The following is a 19,407-nucleotide window of genomic DNA, read 5'->3' on the forward strand; positions in this document are numbered from 1 at the left end:
TAACTTGGGTCTTCATGTTGGCCTAACAAGTACTATTATTTATTGAACCAACTCCCCTAATCTTCATACTTTATTTTTGGATGTATAGTCTTCTATTGTATTGACATATCACAATTGATACATTCACTTATGGGTAGTTATATCATTAAAGTTATTCTTACCCTCAGGAAATGTATTTGATCTCACCACAGGTTCATTGAACACCAACACAGCAGCCGCACAACAATCTGTTATCTGAGAATGCTGGCTAGTAAGTGACTAAATGGGGTCATCATACGCAATGTGGACATATTTAGACAAGGGATGATTTTGATCCCAGGCTGTAGGGGGTAGACTCTTGTGAGATTTTATCATGATGTTCAGAACTGTTTGTGTAATTTTCTATTGAATATTTTAAGAAGACTATTGACCACACACAGCAAAAATATAGACAGAAGCTGCAATGAATAAAGACTAAGTTGTTCATCTTCATATATGTGTACAATGTGTCTTGGATATATCTACCTCACTCAGCCCTCCAACTGCCACTTCAGCATATATCAGTACTAACTTCATATCCTTTTATTTACTTTTGTTTCTTAAATACCCCAACAAGTCCAATTAGTACCTGCCATGTGAACATGGCTGTGGGGTTGTTCAATAAGATATGAGTAGAATTCGAGTCATCCCCCAAAGGAAAGTGACTGTTATTCTACATCCATTAACTGCCAACAGATATCCAATTAGAGGTCAGAGGTGAGGCTCCTTGATCTATGCTGGATTTACTTTCTTTCTTTCTGTTTTCTTTCTACACCTTTTTGTTTTTATTTTGGACAGCGTTTCTCTGTGTAACAGCACTGGCTATCCTGGAACTCACTCTGTAGACCAGGCTGACCTGGAACTCACAGATATCCACTTAGCTCTGCCTCTAGTGTTCTGGGATTAAAGGTGTGTGCCATCATGCCTAACCATGTTGGATCTTTTCAATTGGATTTCTCTTCTTTGGTTCCTGTGGAGGTAACATGATTTTTATGCAACAGCTATGCCATGTCCAGAGGACAGCATTGCACAACACTTTTTCTCATCCTCCTTCTCTTGCCTTCTTTCAACCCTCTCTTCTATAACATTCGTTGGGCTTTCCAAGTGTAGAATGGTTCACGTAGATAGCATATTTATTGATGTGCACTTCACATTAACTTCTTTTTAGAGTTTGAGCAGCTAGGAATCTCCTCATTAGCCACTACCCACTGTAAAATGAGATGCATCCCTGCTGCCCAAGTTTGAGAACAGCATGAATCTATACATATAAGCATAATTATTTAGATGGCAACTTGACATTATCATTTAGCAAAACCATATTTCTAGGTTTTCCCTTGGACATACGAATTTCAAGGTCATGATTTTTTTCCCATGGTAATAGCATGAATACCTTCCTGTGGAACAGCTCTTTATTATCAAGTGGGAAAACACTATTGTCTAAGTAGATTGTTAATAAAACACTATTATCTAAGTATCTTTCACTGAATTGCTTCATTTCTTGGACTGTATTTTGTGTGCGGATGTGGGGACTGCTTTACTGTTGCTTCAACAAAAGCATTGTGCTTTAGTTGCTGTATGATGTAAAGTAACATTTTGCAGCACAGATTCTTTAAGTGTGTTCTTTCGCTTCAGTGATATACCCACTACCACAAAGCCTTTCAGGTGCTAATTAGAAAGAGGTTGCTGTCACTCAAATGACTGCGGTTTGCCCAGGGAGTATGTTACCCATCAGTAGACTCTGTGCAAAATAATTGACATCATAATGCTTTTCTAATGGGGTATGTCCTTCTTTATATATGTTTCTCTTATTGCTTAATGAATAAAACACTGATTGGCCTGTAACCAGGCAGGTGGCATAGGCAGGGGTATCAGACAAGGAGAATTCTGGGTAGAGGAAAGAGACAGAAGTGGCCAGAGGGAGGCGCCATGTAGCTCTTGGGAAGATAGGATGCTGGATGTTCTCCAGTAAGACAAGACCATGTAGAAATACATAGATTAGTAGTTATGGGTTAATAATTAGCAGACAACTAGCCAATAAGAAGCCTGAGCAACTGTCCAAACAGTTTATAATTAATATAAGTGTCAGTGTGTTTATTTGGAGCTAAACTGAAGCAGGATGGTGCAGGACAGAACTTCTGTCTGTACTTTTCAGTCTGCCTGTCCACTAACACGGACTATCTGTCTATTTTTCAATGTCTTTTTTGATTTTTTTCAACATAAAATTACAGTTTCCTTCATGCTTATTCTGTTTATTTTTTGTGATGTTCTCCACAGCTGTTGAACTTTTAGAGTTCCTTCTAAATAGCTCTTATCTTATATAATCTTGTATTTAATAATTTTAAAAAATGCCAGTTATGTGGTACACTTGAAGGAAAAGGACGAGTAAAACAAGGAGAAATGGCCACCATACATACTCTCATGTACTTCTAAAGTATCAGAATTTTCCAGTTTTAGAAAATTGCATCAAGTTGCTGGAGAGAGAGCACTTAGTTTCAGAGCATGCTCTACTCTTGAGAGGACCCAGTATCCAGGCACATATATGAAAGCTAACAACAGTATGTAAACCCAGTTCCAGGGTATCTAACACCCTCTTTTGGTATTCCTGAGGACTGAACACATCCATGTCATCAAAATGCTCATACATAATTTTTTTTCATAAATTGTTTTTTAAAAAAGGAAATTGCACCGATTATTTTTTCTTCATGCATTTGATTTTCTAGAAAATACACTGTTTTCTATACTTACAAAGTGAAGGTGTGGATAAATTTTGGTGACATTATCCTTTGTTTTTGGCAGGGACATTGACTGACTATCCTTAAAACAAGTGCAATACTGGCTTGAAGAAAGAATAACAAGTTACTGTCACTTCTTAAGGTAAACAGACCTGTCAATTTCTAGCTGGATGAGTCTTACCTACAGAAGTTTTGTTGCTTCACTTATGCCATAACAAAGCCTTCATTTTCTCATTGTTTCAGTGATTATAGATGGTATATACTCTCTGGGATATGGTTAGGTACAATATAAAGTATGATGATAACTGTAATTATTAAATATAGCATATTCATAATTGGTTTGTGAGTACAATGCAATACAATGAAATATACTTTGCCTCTTCTTGTTTTAAAATGTGTAATTTAAAAGTCTTGTTTGTCATGGTTCCATACTAGTGTTCTTATATTTTGTAACAGCAGTATATATATATATATACATATATATATAATACAAATACATGATTATTTTTAAATGACAGGAAGCATAAGTGCCATTCTGTGCCTTTTAAGGATCACATTAATTAAAAATAAGAAATAAAAATGTCACTAGGAGATTTTGTTCCATGATAGCATTATAGTGACTGATTAGAGAGATGATTATCAAGTTCTATCAATACAGAGGTTCAAGGTTAGAGTACCTGATAGTCACATTGCTTCTCTTTAGTTGTGTCTTCTGTCAGAAGTTATCAAGCTTTCACGGACAATGCATTCTGAGATACACACGTATTGAGATATACATTAAAGTCACCCAAGGGAGCTTATAGGGGAACTACTGCTGTATCTCCACTCAGATTCTTTACCTCTGAGAGTGTAGCATGTGATTAAGAAATTCAGAACTTGTAAATTTAACTTGTGCTTTAAGAGCCAAGTTTCATGGTGTGATAGCTGGCGTATAAACAGATGGTTATGAAATGAACTGTGCACGAGTAAATGCTACTTCATCACATCAGTGATAGAAATATGAATTTCACACCAATAATTCAATATTTGATTGGAAGTCATCGACTAAGGGAGACAGAGATGATGTAAACTGCCTACAGTATGGTCTCCTTTTTCATATTATTCAGAGACAATCTCTAACTTTCAAATTGCATTGAAAGTTATGATATTACTTTCAGAGAATATTGAACAAAATTATCATTTTCTATAATTTCTTTATATCTTCTCCCTAAGCTATAAATATTTTATGCTTTGCAAGCAAAAATGCAAATATTTTCTCCAGTGGAAATACACTTAGACTTCATGTCCATCATCCTGGGAACCATAAATCAATATGCATTGACAATACGTGTCATTTTTCCCCAAGACATACTTTTAGGAAGAACATTCTACACCATATATGATTTCATTATGAAAAACAACAGGGTCTCATGGGAACCCAAATCATGAATATGATAATATTAAGTAATAGACACAGGAAACCAAAAGTTAAGAAAAGAAGGGAAATCATGATTAAGTTTTGAAATTATATGAGAAAATAGTATGAGAAATTTGACTGAATTTTCCTAGACGTTTAAGTGGGTGCCCTTGAATCTACTTTTTTTTTAAAGCAAATCATTTTTGTCATTTGAATTACAAATGAAGTTTTGACAAAATTGGACTGATGGAGGCAATTATTATTGTGGTCTCAAGGCTGATAAAAATGCTTAATTTCACAATAACTTGGGAAAATACCAGCTGGTTAGTGCCACACAAGTTGGAATTTTACACCTATACTAGAATCCATATAGATGCAAATGTGAGAAGTTCTGTACTGGCGTCTCCTGGGTCCTATTATTTTTGTATTAGTAACAGATGTCTTCAAGAACATTAAAATATTTGTAAAACATTTTAAAGCAATTTTTGGAGCTCATTATGTGTTGCCATGTATAAAATGAACAGGCAAGTATTAATATTCACATTAATTAATTAATACCATGCTGTGATTTAAAACAAATATACAATTATTTATTTTCAAGTATTTAAGAATTTCCCTTGCACTTATTTCGGTGCACCCTATATGTGCAATGCCCTCAAAGGCCAGAAGAGGACATAGGATCCTCCAGGGTTAGAGTTAATGTGGGTGCTAGGAATCAAACCCAAGTCCTCTGGAAGAGCCACTAGTATTCTTAGTGACTGAGCCATCTCTCCAGTCCCATGCACAATGATATTTAATTGCAAGTTCTTCATAAAGCACTTTAAATTAAAAAAATACAGACTAACACTAACAGGAATCCTAGAGCAGGAGGAGGAAAACCTTAATGTACTTAGGAACATCCTTAGCAATTAGAACTGGCAGTTTCTTCCAAACCTAAGATATGAATTCTATGATGAATTTTCATTGGAATTAGCCAGACCTTGTATTAATGTTTTTCTGTGTTTTTATAGATGTTAACACAAATTGGTTCCTGGAAAATTAAGAAAAACACATATATATCTATAAATGAGAGAAGCATGGCATTCTATCTTGGTATGCTTCATATTAATGAAAATGTTTATAAGTTGCCAGTAGAGTTAATTCTAATTTTAATTTCAACATATACAATATATATTTTTCTGGATTTCAGCACTCATATAAAATTCATATCTAATATCTTCTGTGGGGAATAGCCTCTTCCTCATTAGGTAAGACTAGGGGCTGTTTCACAATATGGTTAGGGAAAACCCCAACTCTTTGGAGTCTGCATTTCAGCCTTATTTGGTTTCAACTGTCAAGGTCTTTCAACTAAAACAATCCCCATTGAGTAAGAATATAAACACTATTACTTTCTGCTGCTTTCAATTTCTAAAATTGTGTAATGATTTTTACCTAAAGTTACTTCCTCCTAAGAAATATAAAGTCTGTGTTTTTGGATTAATAAAAGGAATGCACCTCTAATGTTAACTCTTCAATTCGGTGTGTGCCAAATCTATGTGCTTTTATTTTGCATTTATGCATTTTTATTTATTTATTTATTTATTTATTTATTTATTTATTTATTTTTGGTTTTTCGAGACAGGGTTTCTCTGTATTGTTTTGGAGGCTGTCCTGGAACTCGCTCTGTAGACCAGGCTGGCCTTGAACTCACAGAGATCCTCCTGCCTCTGCCTCCCGAGTGCTGGGATTAAAGGTGTGCGCCACCAATGCCCGGCTGCATTTATGCATTTTTAAAAGCAATGTTTTTCTCATAACTGATTTGTTTAAACGTTAAAATTTGAACACACTTGCAGTACTTATGGGTTCCAAAAAATACAAGTGGTCAAGTGACCTATTCAAAATCAAAAAGGAGCACAAGTTTAGAATTTTGGATAATTGGGTTCTTAGCTCAGTGGATGCTTAAATTCCCACTTGGTCAAGAGTTTGTTAAATATAGCCCTATTCACTGAGGATTCAGTTCCAATAATGCTCCCATATTATGAGATGATAGACATTCTCAGTATATGACCATATGGTTGACTTGAAAAGAACGAGGATCAATCCTTGGCATCAAAATGTTGGCCAAGTAAGTTCATCATTTCATGGATCTGCTTTCCTTTTTAAAAGGAAATATGGAATGACTGGATTGAAATGTATGCTATTAAGCAATTTCTCACAATTTTAGATTGAAACAAAAAAGAAAAGCCTGCACACTATTATTCATGTGCCAAGACCCTTGTGTGTGTGTGCGTGCGTGCACGCGCACATGTGTGTAGTATAGCATGTAGAATGAACAATTAAGCATAAATATTGTACGATGAGGAAGGACTGAATACAAGTAATGGATATTTAATCATGAAAGAATATAAAGCTAATTGTTTTTCTGGTGTCTACTCTGTAATGGATTTTTTACTTTTTGGTAGTGGACGAGTGCATAAAAGTAAAACCCAACATGAAGTCCCACATCTTGAAAATGCCTGACTTAATTGTATGGAGGTTCATTGAGATAGAGCAAGGTTAACAGTACTAAAGTCTGCTGATGAAAGCAGACTAATGAACAGACTGAGTGTACTGGAAATCTGCATCCTTCCATGAGAACTGTGAAAATGATGCGTTAATTACCCGTGGGAAGAGTCCTCTCAAAATCTACCTTTTCGTAAGTCAATAAAGCAAACATTGCTTCCAAACTGCAAAAACACCAAAGCCTCAGGAAGTAGGGGTTTAGGATTGGTATTTTCTAACCCCTATAAAGAACATATTGTTTAGATTTTGTCACAAATAATAACTTAAAAATGATATACATTACAATCTGAATTACATACTCATAATTCTCATTTAAATATTTTTTAGACATACTGGAAATTTGCTCCTACTTTATATAACTTCAAATCCTAACACAACTAAAGAAATAAAACACTTTTTTATGTATACAAAATACTTATGACGCGTTTATGCCCTAAAGGATATGCCACCCTAAGAAAATATCTAAAAATAAATAAATTAAATAAAACTGTAAGATCCCTGTCTCTTGAAGTTGAAGCAGAAAAATCAGCAGTTTGTAACACTTCTTTTAGGTGAAAATAAATCTGTGCTATTAAAAAAAATCATGATGTTGGGAAAGGGATGTTTTCGGGTATATTTTGGAGGAGCTGTAAGGTAGAAGAAAGTAGGCATGGACATGGTTTAAATTAATTGTGTTCATATATGACATTACCAAAGAAAAAATAAAAAATTAAGAAGAAAACACATGAATAAATGTCATCACTACCCCTTTAAAACTACATTTATTTACATTTTAATTAGAGTTACATGATTTTTCCAGTTCTTGTACTCCTTCCAATTTCTCCTATGTCTCTTCCTGGCTTCTCCACCATGTCATACCCTCTTATTTTTTTATATAAATACACAAATATATACACCCCACACACCCATACACACATCCAGACACACACACACACACACACACACACACACACACACACTCTCTCTCTCTCTCTCTCTCTCTCTCTCTCTCTCTCTCTCTCAGGAATTTGTAAATGAATAGAGTTTGCTGGGTTCATTTTGTTGCTTGTACATATTTGTTTTATGTACCTGTAATTCAATAACAAATCAGAGAGCTCATCCCTGGGAAAAAATAATAGTTTCTGTCTAACCAATCATTAAGAGCCTGTGGCTCTTCATTTGAAGTGCTGGCTCATTACGATTTCCTTTGCACGTGTTAGCATAACAGCTGGTTTAGTCATCGCTCAGTCACTTCTGATTTAAGCAGTTATAGATTTCAAGGGTGTGGCTTCCCTGCCATAGTTAGAATACACAACCTTGAATCAGACTTCCTGGTCGTCTTGTTCTCATAACATTTCAGCCACCACTACTTTTGAATTTATGTCGGTCTCTCCACCAATCAATAATTTTTTTTTACTACAAGTTACGTAGCAAATTCTTTTTCTTAAATTTTTTATTTAAATTAGAAATAACTTGCTTCACATGTCAATCCCAGCTCCCTCACCTTCCCCTCCTCCCCTGCCCTCTACTAGTCCCCTCAGCCCCCCAACCCCCATTCCACTCCCCAGGGAGGGTGAGGCACTCCATGGGGGTTCTCTAAAGTCAGTCATATCATCCAGGGCAGGGTCTGGGCCCTCCCTCATGTGTCCAGGCTCAGAGAGCATCCTTCCATATGGAATCGGCTCCCCAGGTCCATTTTTAAGCCAGGGATAACGCTACACAAAACTTTTATGAATATATTTGGACATGTTACACCACAAAAATCAGAATAGCATAGTTATGGACAGTGCAATCCCAGCAACCAGGAGACAGATTCCCTGAGTTCAAACTCAGTATTACAGGTTAATTCATCTCAGAAGCTTCTTTCTTCACGTAGTGGGAAAAATAGTAGACAGCAAACATAGTATTTGTAAGATCAATCAGGTTTTGCATGTAAGAGGTCTTAGAACTGGCTGATACACAATGAACACTCTACAAAGGGATCTCTTATGACGATGTCTACATTTTCTCCACTGCAATCTGAGCACTCACTGCTATGATTGGAGGAGTCCTAAGACCAGGCTTATGAATATAAGATGACTGTGGACGTTTAAGAGCATTTCAGGTTACTGATTGACTGTGCTTCTTGTAGCAATTTTGAGACTCAGATGAAATTGTGTTTTCTCATCTATCTTAAAAAATTAAACAATATCATATTTTTAAATAAAATATTCTATATTATGGTTATAACCTACCACTGATAAAGCAATGGAAAAGAATATACATATTTATACACACACACACATATATATCTTGCTATTAATTATTAACATTGCCCACTGCAATGTTTCCATTTAGATGCAATGCAGAGAGACTGCTGCATTATAGAAGGCTTGCCATTTGTCCCGTTCCCTCAGAATAACGAACACATAGCTTGTTCAATAGTCTGATGCTACCAGGGACTTTTATGGAAAGTGACCCCTGTGAAGAGACACTATAAGCCTTCCTGCTAATGAATTATCAGCAGATACTCAGCACTGGCACAATTGTTGTAGCAATTCCACAAAGCCACAGCTCCTTCATTAGTCTGTTTACCCTTCATAGGAAATTTAAATCCTGGAGAAATAATGCTAATCCCTATATGGAAGTATCAACTCCATTCTCTGTATTTATTTCTTAATTTCTACACTGAAACCAGGATTAAACAATGTTCATTACGCTTAGAAGTACAAACTATAATAGACCTAAAAAATTTGCCTGAAGAAAAGCTTCAGATTAATTAAGACAATATTACTCTTTTATGTTCAGAATAGGTTAAAAATATGTATACAAAAGATGTGCCACACAAAAAAAGTCTGTTCCCACACCATACTGGGAAAACATGCTGCTTTTATATTACAGGGCTGAGGACTTAACCCCAGGCCTGTTGCCTGACTGGGAAATGTACTGCCACTGAGCAAAAGCCCAGGCTTTTGTTTGATTGATACCCTTGTATTTTAAAGTTAGTTTTAGAGCTATGTTTAGTAAATGCTTTCTGAGGGAAATTAGTAGTTATTCTCTGTCTGAAGGCCATGTTATTGTGACTACAGTGCAGTTTAATCTTATAAGTCAATTATTGATATCTTAGAAGTGTTTCACAGAAAGAAATCTATTTACTGTTCTTGAAAATTTTGCTCATTTATTTCGAGGTAAGACATCTGAAAAGTATTCACATTAGTCTCACATGCCAATATTTAAGTGACCTTCCTGGCTTAGTCTCATTTAGTGGTATAACTAAAGATGTCTACTTCTACACTGGTTTATTCTTGCATTTCCTGTTCACCAAAATGCACCCCAAAGAGTGAATTCCCATGAGCCATGTTGATAATATAAACTATACATTGCTTTGTCTAAAATATCAGGATTTAGCTCAATGCAAAATAAAAATTTTGACTGTGTATGAAGAAACACCTGTGAATGATATAATATCTATATGAAAGGAAGCAAAATGAAGACAAAATTTAATTAGTGTAAAAAAATAAAGTGGGTTCATTTAGTCTATTAAAAAACTCTTTATTCTGTAATAGTAATATAATTCTGGTTCCAAAGCACACCAATATTATCATGACTCAATTGTCTAAGGCTACAGCTTGTCTTGTAGGATATTAGTATGTTAATAAGTGAGATTGTTTCCAACTAGGAGTCTTCTGTACAGGTAGTTATTGCTAAAGAAAGGTTTGAATTAAGCCATGCTAAAAATTGAAATAAACCAGTATTCTTCATTCAGTTTTCTTTTCACGGTTTTTAGCTGATCTGCATGGTTTTAAAAATTTACTTTTATTATATTTAATCATAAGCATGTGTGTACATGTCTGTGCATGCAGATACTCTTAATACCAGAGTGGAAGATTCCTTGGTGCTGAAGTTAAAGGTAGTTGTCAACCACCAGAGTTGTGTGCTGATTATCAAACTCATGTCCTCAGAGGTTTACCAGTGTGTGCTTTTAACCACCTAGACATCTTCCCAGCCTTCAATGGTGTTTGATATATAATGATGATTCAGTCTTCTAACACCAGAAGACAAAATTAGCTATACTTTTGTGAATTGTGGAGACATAATTCAAACTTGTGAGTGACTTTTAAAGTTGGAGAAACATATTTTACCTTTTAAAGCTACTTAAATATTAGCTTTTATGGAGATTTTTTGGAATATCATCAAAACAGCTTGCTTAAAATATTACATGCAAATTATGTTCTTCTCAGGGTTCAATCCCAGAAAACTTCTCTCCATATTTTATCTCCAAAGTTGTCTAAGTGCAGGAAATATATAAATGCTTTATATATCCAGTTTCTACAAGTCTGATAAATCCTACTGTAACGAGGTAGAGTTGACTGACATTGCCTCTTCATTTGCTGCATATTATCTTTTCAACAAAATGGAAAATTGCTGAATAATTTTTGAAAATTTAAGCTTTACAAGTCTATTATAGGTTTTGTATTGGAGGACTGTTTCTCTACAAGAAGTGAATATTTTAATTTGTGCAAAAATTATGTGCTAAGAATAGTTTTGACAATAGAGAATGAATCAGCACAATTTCTTATTTAACTTTGGAAGATAAGATTAAATTATTTCAGGTAAGATAGCTGTAATTAACATATAATGTACAATATAGAAGTTACAACTAAGATCGCAAACACAAGTTAAACGTAAAGCTGGAAACACAATCCTTTCTTCAAACTGGCATTATATTAGTCAAATAGTCAGTATATACAAGTGGCTGCTTATAGCCACATTAGATAATAAAGACTAGAATTTAGTTTGAAATAAGTTAAAAACAATTTTAAATAATGTAAACAGTTGGGAATCATCAATAGACCAAACCATGCCTCCTGAACTTGAGTGTTAGTTAGGAGGCCTGGGCAGTCTATGGGGTTCATCAGCGGATCAGTATTTATCCCTAGTACAAAAATGGACTTTGGGAGCCCATTCCCCATGGAGGGATACTCTCTCAGCACAGATACACACGGACCTAGGCCCTGATCCAAATGATGTGACAGACTATGATGATCTCCCATGGAAGGCCTCACCCTCCCTGGGGAATGGATGGGACATAGGATGGGGGGGTTGGTGGGGGCATTGGGAGGGTGGGAGGGAGAGGGAACTGGAATTGATATGTAAAATAAGATTGTTTCTAAATTAAATTAAAATTATTAAAAATTCATTTGGTTTGTGCAAGAATTTTTTCTTTTTAAAATTAGACCAGGATAATTTGCTAGATAAAGAGTGAGATAATGATTTAACCTAGATTTAATTCAGCAATGTAGGGAAATATTACAGAAAATAACAGTTCTGTGAATAATCAAATCAACACAAGTAGTTAGGCATGGCATATTTGGAAGAAAGGCTATGCAGTCATTATCTTCCTATCTATTTCAGTAATAATTTCTTTGTGATTTACTGTTTGTAATAATAATGATAAAATTATCATCAACTACATTAAGCAACTTACAAGGTTTAAGCAGTTGGAACTTATTTGAGATCCTAAATTTGAAGACACTATAATAACGTTTCTAACTTCATATACTGTTGAATGACAATGAGAATGTACTAATGGTAAATTAATTTTCAGCCTTATTGTTAATCTCCATCTTTGGGAATTTTAGTACTCACGTAAGATGAATCAGTTCAGATCAAATCTACCAGGTATAGTTACTTAGATGTATGAGGAGGTTTCAATGGATATTTAATTTGATGTATTCCTTTCCTTTTACATATTTACAGATATTATAAATAGTTGAACAAATGAATGGGAAAAGGCCCAGCCCGGTTATGTTTGGAATAATTACTCTTAAACCCGTGGAACATTCTACAAGAATTTTAGACAGAGAACGGCGTGCTGATGTCAACGGGATATGTGGAGAGGATCAGAAAATGTGACATAATTTCTAAGTACCTTGGGTGTGGGGTGATGGTGGTTCAGGGTTTGGATTTCCAGGACTTGTGTAAAAGCTGGGCATTGTAACCTCAGGATTAATATGGCAGAGCCCAGTCGCTCCCTGGAGCGCATTGGGCCTGCAAGTCTAGCTGAGCTCATGGAATTCAGATTTAGTGAGAGATCCTATCTTTAAAAAGGAGATATAGACAGGAAGTGATCTGGAAAGATAGCCAGCACCAACCTCTGGCTTTGACTAGTGTATACATGCATGTGCAACAACATTTGTCCATGCATGTACAACACACACACACACACACACACACACACACACACAGAGAGAGAGAGAGAGAGAGAGAGAGAGAGAGAGAGAGAGAAGAGAGAGAGAGAGAGAGAGAGAGAGAGAGAGAGAGAGTAGAGGTCATCATATGGCTTTAAATTCAAAGACACTGTTATTATATATGATTATTCCCAAACGGGAAATCAGAGTAAAAACACTCTGTGCAAAGCAATGTCACAAACTGGTTCTCCCCTCCATTAGTTTGAAACTAAAGATCACCTCATACTATCATCAAAATTACCTAAAGTCATTGGAGGGCTACTTCCTCAATCTCTAGACTACTTTTTCCCCAGAACATCTCATAGGCAGGATAGAAATTTATGTGGTTATGCTGATTACCCACTCTCTTCATTTGAAGTCTCAGTTTCAACTATGTATCCATTATTTCTAGGAGTCTTACCTGGGCTCATCCTTGTAGATTCCTGGAAGATACCCTTGTGTCAAGTTTTATCTGGCTCTGAAGTCCCTCCCACTTCTAGTAGTCTCTTACAGTAGTACTCCCTGCTCCCCAACCCAACCTGATGGCTCATGTTCCCATCCCTTCCTGCCCATGTTCCACTCACGAGGTTTCTTCTATTTCCTATTCCCAGGAAGATGCAGGCATGCCCCCATGAACCCTTCCCACGACTTTGTCTCTCTGGCTCTGTGGATTGGAGCACAGTTGTCCTTTATTTTATAGGTAAAATCCACTTATGAGCACATAACATATTTATCTAGCTACGTCTGTATTACCTCACTGCACATGATTTTTTTTTCTAGTTCCATCCATTTGTCTTCCAATTTCCTGATGTCCTTGTTTTTAGCAACTGAGACTAAAACTCATGCCAGGAGAGTAAGCCCACCTTTGGTACTGCCTAGAGCATCAGGATCCACAGGCTGGATGACTCAGAGACCCAGGATAGAATCAAACATGAATGGAGGGGGAAATGCCCATGTTATGATGCCTAGTGATATTGTGCTAACCACACAGATTGTTACTTAGCCCAATTGGCATCTGAGAGGCTTCATCCAGCAACTGATGGAAACAAATGCAGATCCGCAGACAAGCATTAGGCAGAGCTACTGGAAGCCTCCAAGAAGAAGGGGAAAAAGGATTGTAGGAGCTAGAAGGGTCAAGAACACCACAAGAAAACAACTCACAGAACAACTAACCGGGGCTCATAGGGGCTTACAGAGATGGAACCAACAACCGGGAAGCCTGCATTGGACTGAGCTAGGCCGTCTGCATGTTCATAACAGTTACGCAGCTTGATCTGTTTGTGGGGTTCCTAGCAGTGGGATCAGGACCTATCCCTGGCACTTGAGCTGGCTTTTGGGAACCTATTCCTCATGCTGTGTTACCTCACCCAGCCTTGATGCAGCGGTGGGAGCATGGTCCTGCCTCAACTTAAGGTTCTGTGTTTTGTGGTCACTCATGGGAGGCCTGCCCCTTTTAGGAAGGAGATGGCGGAGAAGTGAGGTAGGTAGTTGGGAGGCAGTGTGTGTGTGTGTATGGGGGGGTTACAGGAGAGGAGGAAGGAGGGAAAATTCTGGTCTGTTAAATAAATAAAAAATTGCACATGGTTTTGATACTGCTTAAATATACCATATACATTAAGTTAGTTTCTGAACATCTTAAATAAGCATGATATTTTTATATACCTTAGGAAATACTATCTAATGACCTCTCAGAAGATACATAATTTAATAAGCAATTAATTAATCATGTATTTTAATGCATTGACTGTGATACATTGAAGAAATATAAAATTTACATATCCCATATTCCAGAGGCTAACCATGAAAGAAAAGTCTTACTGGGGATCCAGATAAAATGTAAAATGTAATTCAGGATGCTTCAAGAGGAGTGTGTGAACTTTAGTCTTAAGTGGTGATTAGATACTTAGAGTTTAACAGGGGATTTGATCTTAGATAGTGGGTTTATTTATTAAATGTGGGTGGGAATATAAGACAGAAACTGAATGATCATAGATAATGTACAATTATATAGATATTCATAGCTTAAAAGTTGTTTCATTTTTAGCATATAAATGTGGAAATTTAAAAGGGGAAGACTTTTATGTCTCCTGTAACCAAAATTATTCTTAGCATGTTTTAGGTTCTGATGACAGTTTGATTGAATAATAACTTAGTAATTATAAGATAAATGGTTTAATTACTCTATAAATAGAAAACACTATCTCATAACCACAAAAGTTCCTATTGGTTTTTGTCATATTAATGTAGCATCTCTTCGTGTTTCTTTCTGTAAACTGCTCAAGAAGGAACAATTTCCATAGTGCAATCCAATAAACATTGTAAAGATTATTCAAAGTTGTGAAGGTAAGAGAATTTGGGATCACCAACCATTAAGTGCCTGTTTCTACTCTTCTCACTGAGCCCTTCATCACAAAAGTCTAGATGGAGCATTGCCTTGGGAATGAACATGCTACCCAGGACAGCATGAATAAGCATTGATTTACTGCTGACACATTGACAATGGGGGCTGTCTTAGCCTTTTGCATACGCAGTTATGAACAGACCAATATGTGCTGCAGAAACAGTGCTCTGTATGAAAATATGGTAGATATGTAAGAGGTCACTGGGAAAATTCCATGCCTTTCAAAGCCAGGAGAGTTACTGAGGAAATCTGTATTCTGAACTGATTTTAGCAAAGCTTAATCAGTTGGATTAAGAACTGTATCTCCTATTATTTTTAGCCACTTTAGAAAGAGTTAAAATATTTTGGACTAGACATACATGGAAGTCCTTCCAAAACTCAGTGTACCTAACCACTGACTGTATTGTTTCCACTGTCCAACACTGCAGACTCACCTGTAGCTGCCTTTCTGTATAGGCTTCTTTCTACATCACCTCATTCGACCTATAAATACTGTTTCATCATGCAATCCAAGTCACCCCATACCCCTGTTCTTTTCTGTTTCATTCTTGCTTGATTTTGTGCTTTTCAGTTTGGGACCTTAAGTTGATTTCTTTCCATGCAATTTTAATGCATCCATGCTTTGTTTACCAGGCTATTTGCCATCATGCTCTCTTGATCTGACTACACCCAGATCCTTTCTTTCGCACATCTTCTAATGGCTTGCTTCAAATTTTAACCTTCGTGTTTGACTATATGTTTCTCCATGCTTTAAGAACTTTTGCTTTAACACTAACGTAAGTGAGTCCTTTATCTGAGACTATGCTAGCATCTCACTTTGAATACCTTCAACATTACATCCCACTTAACCTGAGCCCTTCTCTAATGCTGCTGGATCACTACGATTTCACTCACGGTCATTCTACGCCAGTTCAAAGAGTCACTTTGTTACTGACTCACTGCTTATTCAAAGCATTGAGCGCAGATATGTTCTGTTTCCAATCAACAAGCAAACTGACTGCCGTTTCAACTTCAGCCAGAGAAAAGAGACACTGAATTGTCTGCTCTGCTTCCAAGTACTGAAGTAGAAAATTAAGACACTGAGGCAAGCAACAGGAAACAAAACATTATTTGTTGACCATGACAATGTAAAAAGAAAGTCGTCAGCCTCCTGCACTGTTTAACACCCACAAACTATCACATGCCCCACAAATTGCCCCCACTGGGCAATAGAATGGTTTTATCTTGAAGCGCTATGTACAAAACTCTTGTCTATCACTGGTACCAGGCTAATAGTAGAGAGAATTTGAGTCAGTGTAGGAATAATATCCAGGGATAAAATTCACAGGTAAGAACACTATTGGGTTGCAGGTACTTAGACCAGGATTATGGAGGTGTGCATGACCCTGGCAGACCTGGGAGACTTAAGTCCTCACTGCAATTCCTTCTAGAAAACTAAAGTGGTTTCATGATCCATAATGTTAGCTGTGCACACAGGTTCCCCACAAAAGGCTCATTGGGAAAGGACTTGTAATAATTTGTGGTGAAGCATGGAAAACATCAGGATTCCAGACAGATGCCTTATCATCAAGCTAAGCTTCTTACTTAAACATCTAATTTAATTCCTAATATTGTGGAATGTAGTTTCCAAAAAGTGTTTGAAGTCATCCAGTTTGTCAGATCCTGTCCATATTTCCAGATTAAAGGAGATTAACAACACTATACATTGTTCTCCTACTGTGGCATGATTTCCCCAACAGAGCTTCAAATTACAATAATGATTAGCTCAACAACCTGAACAAGTTAAAAAAAAAGGTAAAGAGAGAAAAGTACAGTGTAAAACTTAGTTTATACACATACTGGCTAATTCAACATTGGTAAAGTTCCTTAACACTTAAGAAGGCTGTAATTTCCCCTGTAGAAAAGCATTGATTCCATCTAAGTTCAGGATGTATTTTGTAACCATCTACTTTGGCTCTTTTCTTTAACTTTGAGGAAGTTCTAAATTCAATCTCAAAGTTTGTTCTAATAAAAACACCCTGTGGTTCATAGAAGTACTTTTAAATCCTATGAAAGTACTTTTCTACTTATTAATTTCCCTGGTCAAAGCTTATTATTTATTAATCAGGCTTTCTATTTTATTATGGATATCTTTGGAACTTCAAATATTGTATAGAAAGAGTTGAGATAAGCATCTTAAAAAAATTAACACAAAAGTTTCAGCTCACTCAGAAGAACTTCTAACAGTGTAGCTTTCCTTTATCTGAAAAGCAATTAATTCTACAGTACCTCCAAATTTGGCTGTCATACAGGGGTTGTCTGAAAGACTATACGAAATCCTGAATTGTTTTACTAAGAAAATAATGACCATGTGATTTACTTTATTTAAAAACACAGCAGGATAATTATTGTATTTTTCATTAATAAATAAACTGAATATGTAAAAGTTATGAGACTTTTTTAAAAATCCCATTATTTGAATTAGTTTTTATGTATCTATAAAAAAGCCATTCATTATTCATAGTGCTCAAAACAAGACTTGCTCAGAGTCACCCTAAAGACTGACGTGAGGTTGCAGATACTTGCTGACCTTGAGCATGTGAATATGAACATGATATTCAGTGTTTGCTCTGAAGGGGAAAAAAACAATCTCACTTTGATATGTCAGGTGTAATGTTTTATAAATCATGTATGTAGTATTACATACTTATATTTATCAACATTAGATTATTCACAATTTAAAAAATTATTATTTATTACATTTTAAAAATTAGAAACAATCCCAGCTCCCTCTCCCTCCCCTCCTCCCACACCTCTGTACCACCCAGCCCCTCCAGCCTCCCACCCTATCCCCACTCCCTTCCCCATAGGGGATCTCCAGAGCCTGTCATTTCGTTCAGGGGTTCAGGGCAGGGTCTAGGTCCTCCCCCAAGAGTCCAGGCTGAGAGAGCATCCCTCTTTGTGGATTATTCACAATTTTAGAATTGATGTTCTGTGATTTTTAGTCATTATTCCCATAAAACTTGTCTTTAAGTTTCATCTTTCGGTGATGACTTCTTGTTTACTACAGGTTATAGCTTTTGAAACTACTTATTTTTTCCTTTTATTGAAAAGAGTCTACTTTCTCACACAGCATATCCATCCCAATTATGACCCCCCCCCCGGCACTCACTTCCATTCCTCCCCGTCTCCCCTGATGATCAAATCTGCTCCCTTTGTGTCTCTCAGGAGAAAATAGCAGTCTTCTAAGGGATAATAACAAGGCATAACAAAATAAAATATAAAGATAAAACAAGAACTATCACATAGAATTGGACAAGATAAACCAACAGAAGGAAACGAGCCCAAGAGAGGGCACAAGAGTCAGATACCCACTCATTCACACACTCTCAAATCCCATGAAAACAATAAGCTGGGAGCCATAATTAATACACAGAGGACGTGTGGCAGAAACACCCAGGTTCTGGGATTGCTGTCTCAGTCTCTGTGAGTTCATATGTGCTTTGATCACATCGATCCAGAGGACTTTGTTTTCTTGATGTCCTCTATCCCTTCTAATTCTTATACTGTTTGTGCCTCCCAGGATTCCCTGAGCCCTTAAAGGGAGGATGTAGGATGACATCCAGTTAGAGCTTATTGTTCCAAGATCTATTGCTCTCTGTGAGTAACGTCTGCTGTGAGTCTTGGCATTTGTCCCCCAGTTGGAAGCATCTCTGACATTGGCTGAGATAGGCACTGATCTATATGTATAGCAGAATGTCACTAGGAGTCCTTTTATCTTTCCTTATTTGTGTGCTTGCTAGACCAATAGTATTTGGTTTTACCCTAAGTCCCTGGGCTATCTAACCTCTGCCCCTCGATGACCCAAGCAGTGCTGTGTATGTATTCCATCTGGTGGAGTGGGCCTATTCAAGTGAGATATTGTTTGACTACTACCATAATCTATGTGCTACCATTACCCCATAGCGTATCCTTCAAGGAGGAACACCATTGTAGATCAGAAGGCTTGCGTCTGGCTTGGTGTTTGTGTTTCTCTCTTGCTAGCATGTAGAGTACCTCCCTGTTCCAAACAAAGACACTGGAAGATAGTGGTGAAGGATCTATGGAGGCACAAACTTGACTTCTATGTTTAATAAGTTGTGTGTTGTCTTC

Source organism: Mesocricetus auratus, unplaced genomic scaffold (genome assembly GCF_017639785.1).
Source record: "Mesocricetus auratus isolate SY011 unplaced genomic scaffold, BCM_Maur_2.0 Super-Scaffold_100023, whole genome shotgun sequence".
In the NCBI taxonomy this organism is placed as follows: domain Eukaryota; kingdom Metazoa; phylum Chordata; class Mammalia; order Rodentia; family Cricetidae; genus Mesocricetus; species Mesocricetus auratus.